At 44.4% G+C, this 16421-nt stretch overlaps 1 protein-coding gene across 2 annotated transcripts in view; it reads left to right on the top strand.

Moving 5' to 3' along the window:
* The window catches only part of ZFYVE9 (zinc finger FYVE-type containing 9), a 391527-nt gene that overhangs the window by 285366 nt on the left and 89740 nt on the right, over window positions 1-16421 (top strand). The window lies entirely within an intron of this gene.

The following is a 16421-nucleotide window of genomic DNA, read 5'->3' as shown; positions in this document are numbered from 1 at the left end:
CCTGGAGCAGTTTGGCTTCTACTGCTTTGGTGGATGATTGAGGGAGGTTGAGTAGGTCGTTCTGGTGGGAAAGAAGTGCATGTCTCAGTTCTAAGTATTTGTGGAACTGCGTGATAGAGAGTGAGAACTGTGCTTGCAACTTCCGGAAGGATTTCATTGGTGTTCTGCACTACACGTCCTCAAGGCAGGTAACACCACTCTTATCCCATTTCCTGAAACCTTCTAGGTGAGAGACTTGACTGAGATGTTTTCCCCTCCAGAGTGGAGTGTGTTGGGTGATTAGTTTCTCGCAGCCATGCCTTTATTGCACAGTGCGCCAATCAGAGATCACCTCTAGAATGGGCTTTGGAATAATGCGGGAAAGAGGGCCCCCGTATACCAAGTGAAGAATGCTGTCTAGACCAGGCTTATAGGTTGGGTCTCCTCATCCCCCATTCAGCCAGTCTTTAATCACCAGTAGCTGGAAGTGCCAATAATAGACACAGATGTCCACCATACTCCAATCAGACCCCCTCCCCCGCCATAACCCATTGAATGTTTATTGGCAGCATTTATCCCATTCTATGCAGGGGGGACAGCCAGGTTCGGAGTGTGATTGAGAGATCTTGGAACCAAGGTGCAGGAATGTGTAGTCGGTAATTTTGAAGGAGATACAGGAACCTGGGTAAACTGATCATTTTGACTAAGGCCACTCTGCCTAGGATCTGAAGTGGCAGGTTCACCCATGATTTAAGGTCTTGTTTCAGTTTGTTTGGAAAGGGGTAGGTTGAGGGACCAGGTCATAGCCGATTCCACTGAAACCTGTATGCCAAGGTAACAGAAGCTGTTGTTTAGTAGGGATTGTTGTTTGCCACCTAATCATCTCGGACCGCCTAGTAAAGGTGGATTAGAAGAGACTTGGCCTTGGCCGTTTGAAGACAAACCATTTAGAAAGGAGATCTACCGGGATCCAGGATTTAAGGCAAGTCTCCTTGAAGGATTCAGGTTCCCTTCCTTCTTCTCCCTCTGTGAACCGCACAAATCGAAAATTATTTCTGCCTGATCTGTTTTCAGCATCCTCCAGTCTTGCCTCAAGTTGTTTCATCGAGAGTGTCAGCCTAGCTACTGTGCCCTTGATAGTGGAAACGTCATCCTCTGATGTGGTGACTCGACCTTCCGCTTCTGCAACTCAGTTAACCACATTCTGTAGGTCTTGCATGAGCAAAGTTACATCCCTCTGCACCTCACTTATTCTCTTTTCAACTGCCTTTCTTGCTGGCTAGATAGCTTGCAGGATGTGAGTATTGGTTGACTCCGTCTAAGAGAGTCCTATTGGTTTCTCCGGGGGTGCCCCTCCTGTGGCCATAGAATCTGTAGTAAATTTCTCAGTTGGGGACTGGGAGGACTGGCTTTTCTCTTTACACATGGCTCCAGATCTGTCTGCTAGCAAGTCAGCTTAGTTCACCACTGGTGAGAGTGGGTCTAGTACGATAGTGTAAGGTGGAGTCAGTTGGAAATACTCTGGCCCAGCACAGAGAAGGCAAGACGGATTATCCAACCCCCTTGCCACCACTCAGCAGCGCTAGGGTGGGGCAGCATGATTAGTCAACCTGGTGACCACTCATGGTCCCACTTTGCATTCTTTGCACCCCAGGTGGTCCAAAAGACTTGAGGGAGAGGGAGGAATCGGGCACTCCATGCCTCAGTCCATGGTTCGTCCCATAGCCTCTCAGCATGGCAAGCCAACCCAAATACCCACCCAAACCCACAGGCCAGGTCTCCGGTCCTCCTTGTCCTGGGAAGCCCGCAGAGAAATAAGGGCCCTGTGCAACTCACCCTCAGCCCGCCCAACCCAGATCCCACACTTATCGCAGGCTGGGCAGTCCCACACTCCATGCCCCAAGGGGCTGTTGATGACAGAACGGGGAAAAGATGGGAGCTCCCTCTCTCACGGGGACCCATCCTCTGTGTTTCCACCAACAGTCTCCTGCAGGCCAGCTTTTCTACTTCAAGGCCCGGTCCACTTCTCCAACCCCTGGCATAACCAGCACAGCAGTCTCAGGGCCTAGTCACGTCCATCTCTATCTGGCCCCAGGAACCTGGTCTCTGGAAGGTGAATACGGGCAAGCAGTCAGGCAGGGCTCCTGGACCACTGCTACACCCTGCATTTCTCCACGTGGTGGTGCCGTTCCCCACCACACTGCAGTGATGTCATCCCAGAGGGGGCTCCACTGATCAGCCCCATACCCGGGAGGCTTCAGGGTTAGGAAATAGCCCCAAGGATGTTCTGAGGAAGTAAAGGGAGCTTACTCCAACTCATCCACCATTTCGACCTTGCTCTCCTACTAACTTAAACAATTTAGCGTTTAAGAGACAAAGTAAGGTTGGTACCTTGACACATAGACGTAAGAGTCTCTCCGAAAAAGAATTATGTAATGTATTTTACAGAACCAAAACAATAAAATTTTATAAAATTTAAAGGAAGACAGTTTGGTGAATCAAACAAGACTAAACAGCACATTTTGAGTAAGCGGTTTAGGAAATACACATTTTTAAAGATATGATAAAAAAAAACGCATCTATAGAAAATAATCTATACCTAAAAGTGCTGTGCTTTGTGACACTGTTAACTTACTCTTAGGCACCCTTTCAGGCTGAACGTAACCACAGTTTCACCTTCTGACTCAGTCTTTGTTATTAATCATCATCTTCCAGCTGGGCAAGGGAGGACAACAATGCTTGAGCTGAGCTTCCCAAGGTCTGATAGATCTGTATTTGTGGTTCTGCTGAAGCCTTGAAAATTGGAATTAGAAGCTCCAGGTGGGATGAACTTGGTTTATAACCACAAAATTGTGTTGGCAGTTGGAACGCTTTAACGACTTTTCGCTCTCTTTTCAAGGAGACATAATTCTTGAGCAAGGCAATTCTAGGAGGCAAGGCTGGGGGCAGCACTCTATGGTCAAATACCTGGTTTTCCAGACTGAAGCATTGAACTTTGCATCAAAAAGTTCAACATAGGTTGATTTGAGGAAATCTTTCCTCTTAAAGTTGGCCATTTGTTTAGTTGGATCAGTCTGTCGAAGCTGAAACATTTCAAAGTCCAGACTTCATAAAGAGTTAAATATCTTCCTGGTTACTCACATGTTTTCCAAACTTGAGGCATTCTTCATAGGGTATCAGGTCACAGATTTAATTGAGTTGCAGACTTCTCAGCCTGTGTTGTCAATGAGGGTGCCAACAAAAGGTCTGGTCCCCTAGCCTCCTAGATCTTCTGCAGAGATGCTACGAGTTCTCTTCTCTTTGTGGACTTCAAGGAGGGCAGTTTCCCTGAACCCGGGAATGGTCTTCAGAAGATTTAAAAGAAAGCCAGTTTCCAGTTGTCCTCCTTTAAGTGACCAGAGTACACAGTCCCAGATTCCAGCACCACTTTAATTCCTCAGTGGTCATAATTGGTGGAGACCTAAGAACATTTTACCATAACAATTTCCATTACATCTCGCCTATATTTTACAGAACTTCTTGCTCCTGTGGAAGCACCATTCTAGGGGTTTCTAAGATAGCAGAATCGAGGGCCAATGCAGTTCATTTGTATGTGTCCAAAAACCTGCCTTAGCCCACCTGTGCTACCCAGGGACAGCCTACTCCCCTGTGTTGGTCACCTTTTTAATGCTAGTATGTCTCTGGGAAAGCTGACCTAAAAACATGTTCCCTATCACTGTACTGAAACGTGTTTTTGCCTCTTACCAGGTCCTCTAGTTGACAACTCTGTAAATGTGGCACTCCTGTGGACCCTAATATAGTCCATTTTGTGTACAAATTACATTTTTAAGACCCCCTCCATTCTCTTCTAAGCACGTCAGTCTCTACAGTCACTGTTCCACTTCCTTCAAAATAGGTATATTGCCCTGCTTCTGATAAAAACAAAAAACAAAACAAAAAAACAATAAAACAGGTCTTGATTCTTAGGCCAGTTACATGCCAATTTCCTTGTATGCAGTTGCCATAATATTGGACCTCAATGTGGCTAATAATTCTGAGCTTTTCTGGAAACGATTGGAGTTCTGCATGATCCTCAGGCTTCTGTTTCCGTTCTGGCCATAGCACAGTAACTGTGCTTCTTGCAGCCTTCAACGATCTATGCCTCACCGCTGCTGTTAAGTTTATAAGTGGCATCTTACACTGTTGACCACATCCCTTTGATAACCAAGTTAAACGAAGTGGTGCTGTAATCAGCTGGTTTACATCTTCTGTTTTAGACCGCACTCCGAGAGTTAAGTTAGGCCTATTTATGTTGGCATCTTTTTCGGTGTTTCATTGGGATCTGTTCATTTCCTAAACCTATTTAACCTTGGTTCTGGATCTCGCCCCCTCATTTGCTCCTATTGCTTTGACTCTGACACTGATGACTAAACTTCTATTTCAGCTCAGCAACGTCTGTGCTAATGAGACTTGTCTTTAGATCTGTTTGTTGGTTATAAGGTAATGGTGGTAAGGCATTGGATTAATGCTGAAAATACATAGGTGCAAGTGGCCAGAGGGAGTAGGACCTCTGGAATTCCTCCCTTTGGCTTTTGGAACCCTGGATCTGCCTATCACCTTTATTGGTGATCAAGAACCTTGGAGTTAAAATTGACATTTCTGAACAAATTTCTACCCACGTCTCTGCTTTGTGCACTTTTCAGATAAAGATTTGTGCCATTCTTCCATTTTTTTAGTGAATGAGAATGGTGCACATCAGTTGCAGCCTTTATAGGATAACACATTGGCTATTCCATTGCTATCTACTTAGAGATGAGGTCTTCACTCTATTCCCGCAGATCTTGCAAAATCAAACTCCAGGACTCATTACTTCAGTAAGTTATCTTCCATTCTCCGTTATCTGCTCTGACTTTCCATTTGTGCCAGAGTCTCTTTCAGAACGGTCTATATAATTCATCATTCCATCTATGGTAATTTACCAGAATTCTTGTTTTTTTGACTAATCACAATACTGTTCTATACCGGTCTTGCTTTGTATTTCAAATGTGCCCTTTCTGCAGGGTCACCCCTTTTTATTATATTTGTCGCCTTTTTTGCTGAATCCTATTTTTGCTGGCTCTGGAACTCTTCACTTTGTCCTTGCTAACTAGTGGTAAAGTGCTTGTGCTCCTCCTTTCAACATTATAAAGTTGGTATAGTCCTGATTAACATGTTTAATTTACCTGTAAGTCTGTAGTATACTGTATGCATGGCCTGTAAGTTAAATGTCACCACTGGGCTGCATCACTCATTGAGCCACCCACTGCAGTGGGTGGCGTGACTGAAAGCTTGCTACCAGTAGCCTGGCTGTGTAGGTTTAAACTACAAAATCGACCTGTCAAAATAACCCCTTTTGATAGTCCTAAAACCCTCCATTTGAGTTAGTTATGAGTTACCCATAAGTAAGACTTAATGCCAATTAAGGTAGAGTGTAAGACATGTTAAGGTTACTGTTCAACATGTAGTACCTCAAAGCTATTTTCACTCTAGTGTGGTTGGCTGTTCCATAGGAAAACATTGGGATACAATATTAAGTTTAATAAATGTTATATTTTACTGGGAAAAAGCTAGAGAAATATTTCAATGACTTTTTTCTTAATAGTTAAACATAATTTAAATTAATGGTGAAGTTGAATATTGTCTAACGATTACAGAAAAGCTACTTCACAAAAGTTACCATTTGCCTGCTTAAAGCCTTTTTGTAAATATTCAACTGGTAGCTTGATGATTTCTCCCCTGCGGTTGCCACCGCCCCCCTGAACCAACCCCCCCCCCCCCTTTTGACAAGCGGGCCTGAGGGCTGTGTCCAGACTTGATGCATTTCAAAGGGTCTTCCCCTGTCACAAAACTTCCCCCATCACAAACAGATGTGCTTCACCACTGGGCCTTGCCTCCCCTTTTGTCCTTGTCCTACTAGCCAGTCAGCCCCAACCCCTGTGGAAGGAAGAGCTGCCCTAGAACTGGTTTAGAGTTACAAAGGTGCGGCGGTGAGCATCCTCTCAAGTCCTCCTTGAATGTTACATCTTGCTTTGACAGGTCTGCTGGGGTTTTTCATTTGACACTTTGCGTGCTCTTCAAAGAGGCCTCCCTGTCACAGGCAAATATTAGCTGACATTGGAGCAGGGCCCCTTTTTTCCTGCCAGCCAGTCAGGCCCTTTTCCCATTGGGACTCTTTCACCTTGCAGTGTTGCAGCCTGTTCAACAGGTCTGTTGTGTTTACATATAACATTTTGAGTGCACTTCAAAGCAGGGTAGCTGAATGCCAAAACTTGGTGTGGTTCCCCTGTCTGTTTGCTGAAAGCTCAGCATTGATGTTAGCAGAATACAGATAGGCAGTTACCTGAACAGTAAGTTAAGGGCCTCTCTTTGGGTTACCCAAAGAGCAGAGTTGAAAAGCCTGTTCATGGAGTCCAGACAAGTGATTGGTGTCAGTTAATTACATTTCGATGTATTGTTCTATCAAAATATCACAAACACTCACATGTAGAATTGCAAATACATTTTATTTTTTTCTGTTTAACTTTACTAACCATAAGAACTTAAATTCTGAATTGTTGCAGTGTATACAGACATAACGTAATGTACGATTTCATTCTGTTATTGAAATACCCCTTTCCTGCAGGAAATAACATTATTTACTGCTCCAAAATAGCCAGTTTTTCTGCGAAGCTCCTAAAAATAGCATAAGAACATAAAATAACCAAATATAAGTGCAAAGAGAACTTTAACTCTTTGCTGTGTTGTGTATCCTTTTAAGCACATTAAATCCATCCAGGTTTTACTGTACAGGACATCCATTTTGATTTACAAGTCTACTGGAGACAGAGTGAAATGATGATTGTATTTTCTTTATGTGAAAGTAATTTAATTACAGGCCTTGTGTTCTTCCCTCCCCGGTAACTTTAATTAAGTTACCCTGAAATGGGGGGGAAACAAGATGCATCTTTTTCTTGCAGCTAGGGGATACAATTTGCAGAGAAGTTGTAGCACTTGCACCAAAAGTACAAATTATGCAGAATTCTAGATTATGCAGAATGTATTGATATAAAGCAGCTTTTAGGTTGATTTGGGGTAAAGATGCATTTTTTTTATGTGTATTTTAGGCCACTCGTTAACTTTGTTTTTGTGTTTTGTCAGCAGACTGCTAAACTATTGACTTTCTGTTTTATTACATGAACTAAATTCAGGGGTGCCTTCAGACATGGATGCATAAGTTAACTTAGAAAAGTGGATGCACATCATTGCCTTCCTTGATTAATTCTGATCTGGGCCGTGCACCCGATGAAATTACTCCTCAGAGGAAATCAGTGGGCAATGGTTGTGCAGCTGAACATTGGTTACAGTGTATCTTTGTGTGTATTCAATTTATGTGGTGACAGTTGCTAGTGCCATGTGTATGTGAATGCATAGGCGTTTGGGTAAAATGTATTATCAATGTAAACACTTTTTCGACATACATGAATGTATTAAGTGTGTCCGGTAGAATATGTTGTAAGATATTAGTGCCGTGAATAGGGGACATTGTGGCTGTAATTTTGGGCCAGAGTGCTTGTGAGAGTTCTAGACTGCATACGTTGGGCAATGGTTGATTAGAATAAAAGTGTTTGGAATCTGAGAAGTGTCCACTTTGTATGTATTTCGGCCTAGGCCATGTGAGGGTCTGCACAGGCTTCTTGAAGAAAAGGAAAGTGTTCATCTGTGTACTTGGTATACCTGATGCACTTTTTGTTCTGATGGATACTTCCAACTGAAGATAGCCCCAAGAACAGATGGGGTTCTTTAGACTGGGTCTAAAGAACTTCAGTAGCAGAGCTCCTGCGTGCCAGCATATGGTGTTGTGCACCACCCCTGCATGCTTATGTCGCTTCCTTTATTTCCATGCCTTCTGCTGCACTTCCAGAGGTCCACTTCTAATGTTTGTCGATTTCGAAAAAAATTGTAGATTATGTTCTAGGGCAGTGGTTCCCCACCTGTGGTCCCTGGAAACCTGGGGGTCCGCAAAGCCTCCTCAGTCGGTCCGCGACTGCTTAGAAAATTGAATAATTTTAAGAGATTGAGTCCATATCTTTTGGTAATGACTAAGTGGGGGTCCCCAGATTCCAATAATGTTTCAGTGGGGGTCCCCTGGTTCCAGTATTGATGAAGTGGCGGTCCACAGAAGTCAAAAGGTTTGGAACCACTGTTCTACGACATTATGTTAATTCCAAAAACGATAGGGCTCAACCCATTTTGAGACTACAGGATGCAGATGTTGGTAGTGTACCTGTTCGAGAAGTGTTTTTTGTACTTAGGCAGCTGTCAGGACTCATAAGTCATGTGACAAATGTGCCATTGTGCACCCAAATACAATCTGGGACCAGCTGACTATGCTCTACCTTGCCTAATGCAAGAAGAGTTCTCAGGCTCAAGTCATGTGGCTGCTCCTGCAAACAATCCACTTTCCACTCAGTGTGTTCAGGTAAGTCCAAGTTTAAGCCCAAGCACAGAAAGGAGAAGCAGGACTCAACCCCATCTGACCACATTAGTGCAAAATGGAAGGTAAGGGTATCTTGAAGAACATTGCAACCCTTCGAAGTCCCTGGTTCCAGAGCGGATTCCTCAACTAGTGCCTGCACACCCAGTTTCGCTGGCAGTCATAGACCGTGCAGAAGATAGCAGCAATCAAGGAGTCCATTCTGCAAATATTTTGTACAGCTCCAACTCTCTCATGCTTCTTTAGGTCCCTGGAAGCTGCAGAGGCCTGCAGTTGAATTACTGCTGGTGGGTCCCCCCTCAAAGCCATATCTCTGGTACAGATTTCCACACTGCCTGCACCAAGACCAAATCTATGTGCTCCAATAGAAAACCCAGTGCCAACACCTGTGTAAGCCCCCAAGCTGACATCTGCCTTGACTGATGCCGCACTGTGCAATTACAGAGGTGCAACCATTTTTTATAAGCACCTGACATCCTCTAGTAACTCCCTCAAACCACCAACTGTCCTCCCCCCTCATGCTGCAATGGCTCCCAGGTCGGTTTAATTCGTCCAGAGTGGCACATGTAATCTCAGTGGAAGGCAGAAATCAATATGTTTGATGGCATGTGTAGCTGCAGATACACATGCTGTGCACATCCCGCCATCTGGTGTTGGGCTCGGAGTGTTACAAGTTGTTTTTCTTTGAAGAAGTCTTTTTTCGAGTCACGAGACCGAGGGACTCCTCCCATTTCGACTCCATTGCGCATGGGCGTCGACTCCATCTTAGATTGTTTTCCCTGCAGAGGGTGAGGTAGGAGTTGTATATGCTAGTAATAGTGCCCATGCAATGGAGTGAATACGTATGTACATAATGAAGTTTAAAGAAATATATTTACAAATGTTCAAGATCAACTTCTAAACGGCTACAGGCTCCCGGGGAGGCGGGTGGGCGCATGTGAATCTGCAGCGACTAATGCCACAAACAGATGTACACTGGGTAAGTGACATTTTCCGTTCGATGGCATGTGTAGCTGCAGATACACATGCTGTGGTTCAGCCTGTAGGAGTTGAAGTTGTTTGAAATAATGTTCGTAGTACAGCTTGACCTACTGTGGCCTGTTGTGCAGTTAACACATCTACACAGTAGTGTTTGGTAAATGTATGAGGCGTAGACCATGTTGCTGCCTTACATATTTCGTAGAAAGGCCATGGTAGCACCTTTTTTTCTGGTTGAGTGTGCCTTTGGTGTAATAGGCAGCTCTCTCTTTGCTTTAAGATGGCCGGTTTGAATACACTTAACTATCCATCTAGCAATGCCTTGTTTAGAAATTGGATTCCCTGTATGAGGTTTTTGGAAAGCAATAAATAGTTGTTTTGTTTTTCGAATTAGTTTTGTTCTGTCAATGTAGTACATTAGCGCTCTTTTGATGTCTAATGTATGCAGTGCTCTTTCAGCTACAGAATCTGGCTGTGAGAAGAACACTGGTAATTCTACCGTTTGATTCAAGTGGAACGGTGAGATCACTTTTGGTAAAAATTTTGGATTTATCCGTAGAACTACTTTATGCTTGTGTATTTGAATAAATGGTTCTTGTATGGTAAATGCTTGAATTTCACTCACTCTTCTTAGAGATGTGATGGCAATCAAAAATGCAACTTTCCATGTTAAGTATTGCATTTTACAAGAGTGCATGGGCTCAAAAGGTGGACCCATGAGTCGTGTTAAGACAATGTTGAGGTTCCATGAAGGAACTGGTGGTGTTCGTGGTGGTATAATTCTCTTTAGGCCTTCCATAAATGCTTTTATGACTGGTATCCTAAATAATGAAGTTGAGTGCGTAATTTGCAGGTAGGCTGAAATTGCGGTAAGATGTATCTTTATTGAAGAGAAAGCTAGCTTTGACTTTTGCAATTGTAGTAAGTATCCTACTATATCTTTGGCAGATGCGTGTAAGGGTTGAATTTGATTATTATGGCAGTAATAAACAAATCTTTTCCACTTATTTGCATAGCAGTGTCTAGTGGTAGGTTTCCTAGCTTGTCTTATGACCTCCATACATTCTTGTGTGAGGTCTAAGTGTCCGAATTCTAGGATTTCAGGAGCCAAATTGCTAGATTCCGCGATGCTGGATTTGGATGTCTGATCTGTTGTTGGTGTTGTGTTAACAGATCTGGTCTGTTTGGTAGTTTGACATGAGGTACTACTGAGAGGTCTAGTAGTGTTGTGTACCAAGGTTGTCTTGCCCATGTCGGTGCTATTAGTATGAGTTTGAGTTTGTTTTGACTCAATTTGTTTACTAGATATGGAAGGAGTGGGAGAGGGGGAAAAGCGTAGGCAAATATCCCTGACCAGCTCATCCATAACGCATTGCCCTGAGACTGATCTTGTGGGTACCTGGATGCAAAGTTTTGGCATTTTGAGTTTTCCTTTGTTGCAAATAGATCTATTTGTGGTGTTCCCCACATTTGGAAGTAAGTGTTTAGTATTTGGGGAGAATCTCCCATTCGTGGATCTGTTGGTGATCCCGAGAGAGATTGTCTGCTAACTGGTTCTGAATTCCTGGAATAAATTGTGCTATTAGGCGAATGTGGTTGTGAATCGCCCAATGCCATATTTTCTGTGTTAGGAGACACAACTGTGTCGAGTGTGTGCCTCCCTGTTTGTTTAGGTAATACATTGTTGTCATGTTGTCTGTTTTGACAAGAATGTGTTTGTGGCTTATTATGGGTTGAAATGCTTTGAGCGCTAGAAATACCGCTAACAGTTCTAAGTGATTTATGTGAAACTGTTTTTGCTGTATGTCCCACTGTCCTTGGATGCTGTGTTGATTGAGGTGTGCTCCCCACCCTATCATGGAAGCATCTGTTATTACGTATTGTGGCACTGGGTCTTGGAAAGGCCGCCCTTGGTTTAAATTTATACTGTTCCACCATTGAAGCGAGATGTATGTTTGGCGGTCTATCAACACCAGATCTAGAAGCTGACCCTGTGCTTGTGACCATTGTGATGCTAGGCACTGTTGTAAGGGCCGCATGTGCAACCTTGCGTTTGGGACAATGGCTATGCATGAAGACATCATGCCTAGTAGTTTCATCACCAGTTTGACTTGTATCTTTTGATTTGGATACATGGTCTGTATTACATTGTGAAATGTGTGAACTCTTTGTGGACTTGGAGTGGCAATCCCTTTTGCTGTGTTGATTGTTGCTCCTAGGTATTGCTGTGTTTGACACGGCAGAAGGTGTGACTTTGTGTAGTTGATTGAGAAACCTAGTTTGTGGAGGATTTCTATGACATATTTTGTGTGTTGTGAACACCGTCTTAGCGTGTTGGTTTTGATTAACCAATCGTCTAGGTACGGGAACACATGTATTTGCTGCCTTCTGATATGTGCAGCTACTACTGCTAGGCATTTTGTAAAAACTCTTGGTGCAGTTGTTATTCCGAATGGCAACACTTTGAATTGGTAATGTATCCCTTGGAATACAAACCTTAGGTACTTTCTGTGTGAAGGATGTATTGGTATATGGAAATATGCATCCTTTAGGTCTAGTGTTGTCATGTAGTCTTGTTGTTTGAGCAGTGGGATTACGTCTTGTAATGTAACCATGTGAAAGCGATCTGATTTGATGTAGGTATTTAATGTTCTGAGATCTAGTATAGGTCTCAGACTCATGTCTTTTTTGGGTATCAGAAAGTACAGGGAGTAAACTCCTGTGTTTAATTGTTGTTTTGGTACAAATTCTATTACTTCTTTTTGTAGCAATGCTTGAACTTCTAGTCCTAGAAGATCTATATGTTGTTTTGACATATTGTGTGTTTTCGGTGGGATGTTTGGAGGGAATTTGAGAAATTCTATGCAATAACCATGCTGGATAATTGCTAAGACCCAAGTGTCTGTTGTTATTTCCTCCCAATGTTTGTAAAACTTGGTTAGTCTCCACACCCCCCCCCCACAGATGTTATGTGTTGGGGATTTGTGACCTTGAAGTCACTGCTTGTTTGGAGGAGTTTTGGGACTTTGGAACTTTCCTCTATTCCTTTGAAATTGTCCCCCTCTATATTGTCCCCGAAAACCTCCCCGCTGATACTGGCTATGGTAAGTGGGCTTTGTTTGTGAGGTTGTGGCTTCTGTGGTTTGCCCTCGAAACCCCCCTCGAAATTGTGTCTTTCGAAATGTGCCTCTGCTCTGTGGGGAGTAGAGTGCGCCCATGGCTTTGGCCGTGTCAGTGTCTTTCTTAAGTTTTTTTTGATCGCAGTGTCCACCTCCGGCCCAAACAACTGCTGTCCGTTGAATGGCATATTCAGCACAGCTTGCTGTATCTCTGGTTTAAACCCTGATGTACGCAGCCATGCATGTCTCCTTATTGTTACTGCTGTGTTGACAGTTCTAGCAGCTGTGTCTGCAGCATCCACTGCTGACCGTATCTGACTATTGGAGATACTCTGTCCTTCTTCTACTACTTGCTGCGCTCTTTTTTGGAACTCCTTGGGTAAATGTTCAATAAGGTGTTGCATCTCATCCCAATGGGCCCTATTATATCTGGCTAGCAAAGCTTGCGAATTTGCAATACGCCACTGGTTTGCTGCCTGTGCCGCCACCCTTTTGCCTGCAGTATCGAATTTTCGACTTTCTTTATCTGGAGGTGGTGCATCTCCTGAAGTATGAGAGTTGGCTCTTTTGCGCGCTGCTCCCACTACAACAGAGTCTGGTGTTAGCTGTTGTGTAATGTACACTGGGTCTGTTGGTGGCAGTTTATATTTTTTATCTACTCTTGGAGTAATGGCTCTCCCTTTAACAGGCTCCTCAAACACTTGTTTGGAGTGTTTTAGCATTCCGGGTAGCATAGGAAGACTCTGATATTGGCTGTGTGTGGACGACAGTGTATTAAAAAAAGTCTCCTTCAATGGGCTCTGAAGGAAGCCTGACATTATGAAATGCCGCTGCTCTTGACACCACCTGTGCGTAGCCTGTACTATCCTCTGGTGGCGATGGTTTAGCTGGATAGCATTCTGGACTATTATCTGACACTGGTGCGTCATAAAGGTCCCATGCGTCAGGGTCATCTTGACTCATTCCTGTATGAGTTGGGGATTGCATCATTGGTGGAGTGGCTACCGGTGATGGTTGCGGAGAGTGATGTGGGGATGGTGGCGGTGTTACTTGCCACGAACAGATGTACACTGGGTAAGTGACATTTTCCTTCCTAGACATCTGGAGATCAGTTATGTTAGTTGGTCATATAGATCGTTCCAAGGGACTTTGCCCAACCCTTTCTTTCCTTCCTTCTACCTTCCTTCCCACCCACCTTCCTTCCATGCGAGAACGAATATCAGAGAAACACTTGAAAATCCTGATACTTTAGATACATCTTCTATTGTCCAAGGGAGTCATTTAATGGGTACCAGACTAGGAGAAAGGCAAGTGATGCTGTTCGCGCTTCTTGCTCATGCCGAAATAGGACTGTAGTCTCAGGCTTAATCTGGGCCTTCACCCATTGAATTCCTTTCTGCAGAAAGATAAATTCAAAATGCTCACACTGGCTCACATCCTATATGCCCTGGACCCAGGAAACTGGATTGTGTCATTTGTAGTATGCGTATTTCCATGTACCCGTCCTGTATTCCCACATGCATTATCTGCAGTTCAAGATGGGTCAGGAACACTTTCAATTTGCTGTGCTTCCCTTCGGCCTTACCACAGCCCCCCAGATGTTCACAAAAGTGATGATGGTGGTCGTGGCTTATCTTTGAAAGGAGGGGCTACATATATTGCTGTATCTCAGTGATTGGCCGCTGAAGGTGGGCTTGCCACGATCTGTCATGAACCACATCAGGACGGCAAACTAACCCTTGACATTGTTGGATTTCATCATTAATGTGTCTAAGTCCCACCTAAGCCCCACACTGTGATTTCCATTAAGTAGGGCAATTTTTGACACTTTTCAAGGCTCTCCCTCCACAGCGGTGAGTCTGAGTCATTCATGGATGATCTTGAGGTTTTGGTATCAATTCCAGAACTCTGTGAGAATGGATTTTAGGCTTCTTCGCCTTGTGTATCTTCCTCTTTCAGAATGCTAGCTACCACATGCAAGCCGTGTAATGTAACCTCCAACTCCACTGGGCTCTGTATCAGCGCTGCCTCTCCGACTCCATTCAGGTTTCAAGGGAGATGGCTCTGGGTCAGCGGTGGTGGCTGTCAGGTGCTAATTTGAACTGCGGCAGGCCTCTCTCCCTTTCCCCACGCAGGGTTTGCAGTTGTAACAGACAAATCGCTACTGGGTCTAAAGGTGGGCCTCTGGTCTCTGGCAGAGTGCCTGCTGGTGCTTCGGACCATCCACTTCACCCTCAAAGCCTTTCTATCGTCCTTTAAAGAAAGGCTGGTGCAGTTTCTCAGGGACAACACTATGGCCGTGTGGACTTGCAATAAGCAGTGCAAAGTGAGGTCCTGGGCTATGTGGCAAGAGGGTTTGCATCAGGAGGTGGTTCGAACAGCAGAACATCTTCCTGGTCAACAACTACCTGGCAGGCATCCTGAATGCCAGAGCATATGAACTGAATAGGTGTCATTTGGCAGATCACGAGTGGCGTTTCCATCCCAGCGTCCATGAACACATGGACAGGGGGAAGTGGCTAGATCTGTTTGTCCCTTTAGGGAATGCGCAGTGCCAACAATTTTGTGCAGTGAAGTTCCCTCCAAGGCACTCTTAGGAAACACATTCCAGCTAGAATGGAAAGAGGTACTCTTGTACGTCTTCTCACTGATACCTCTGTTGCTTTGGGTTCTGAAGAAGATCAGGAAAGACTGGCCACATTCATCTTTGTAGAGAGCTGTGTTGGTTGCAGTACCCCCTCCCACTTTTTGCCTGGTTTTTAGATGCAGCTTTGACTGAAGGCACTGGGTTCCTGCTAACCAGGTCCCCAGTGCCAGTGTCCCTTTCCTAAAACAAGACTCCTAGTCACTTGATCCTCAAGTGACCAGGCCCTTCAGCCCCCTATAAGTCCCCATTAGATGACACCCCTGGTAACAAGGCCTGGGTACTGAAGAGGGCCCCGTCGAGCTTCAGCTCATCTTCTACCACTCTGAAGAACCCATCACCAACCTTATGCAGACTGCCATTGCAGGCTGCCTTACAAGGTACTTCCAAAATTAACAAGCATTTGGAATGCAACAGGTCTCGCGTTTTCTCGTGCTAGAGCGGATAGGTTAAAAGTCGGGTTAGGAGTTTACAATGCTATCGGCAAAAGTGCATTTATGTACGTAACCCGAAAAAGTGGCATTAACTGTGTAAGGCGCTCGACTTCTGCCAAGCGAAATCGCGCTGGGAAAATAAAGAAAAAGTAGTCCACAAGACGGACAGAAAACAGCGATCCTCGCATGTTTTCTGTACTTGGTTGATGCGCTCGAGGAGGGCTATTCACCGGAAAAGGCATGACATGTGCATGCCTTCCACTAATGAAATCAAGCAGATTCTAGCAGGCAAGCCCACAAGCCAATGACAGACTCTACCATGACGTGGACAGGGCTCCGAGCCCTTTTTAATTACTAAAGCGTCTTGCTTAGCGAAACGCATGCAACGCAGCCTCGACCCTAAAAACATTACATGGCGCACAGTCTGTGTGACATGTCCCCTAACACTGCATGTAATATATGCAGGTCATCCCTCTAGCAGGACCTTAAAGCCCTAAAACAGGGAGCATTATAGTACTTGTGAGGCCAGTTCTGCATGAGCAGATATGCCCCTGCTATGTCATTGTCGATTCTGAGACAAAGTAAGTGACCAGGGAAGCCATTCTAAATGCATGTGCTGGACACTGGCCACTGCGAGTTTCCCAGCTATGTGATAGCTTCCCTGAATATAGCGATGTTTGGTATCAAACATCTCAGATTAATAAACCCTCACTGCATCCAGTGAGGGATTTTTTAATAACTGCACCCAGAGAGCACCTTAGAGGTGCCCCCCCCCC

The sequence above is a fragment of the Pleurodeles waltl genome, chromosome 4_2 (assembly GCF_031143425.1).
Source record: "Pleurodeles waltl isolate 20211129_DDA chromosome 4_2, aPleWal1.hap1.20221129, whole genome shotgun sequence".
Classification (NCBI taxonomy): domain Eukaryota; kingdom Metazoa; phylum Chordata; class Amphibia; order Caudata; family Salamandridae; genus Pleurodeles; species Pleurodeles waltl.
Note: the sequence above shows the minus strand (reverse complement) of the source record. Positions and strands in the feature narration are given on the sequence as shown.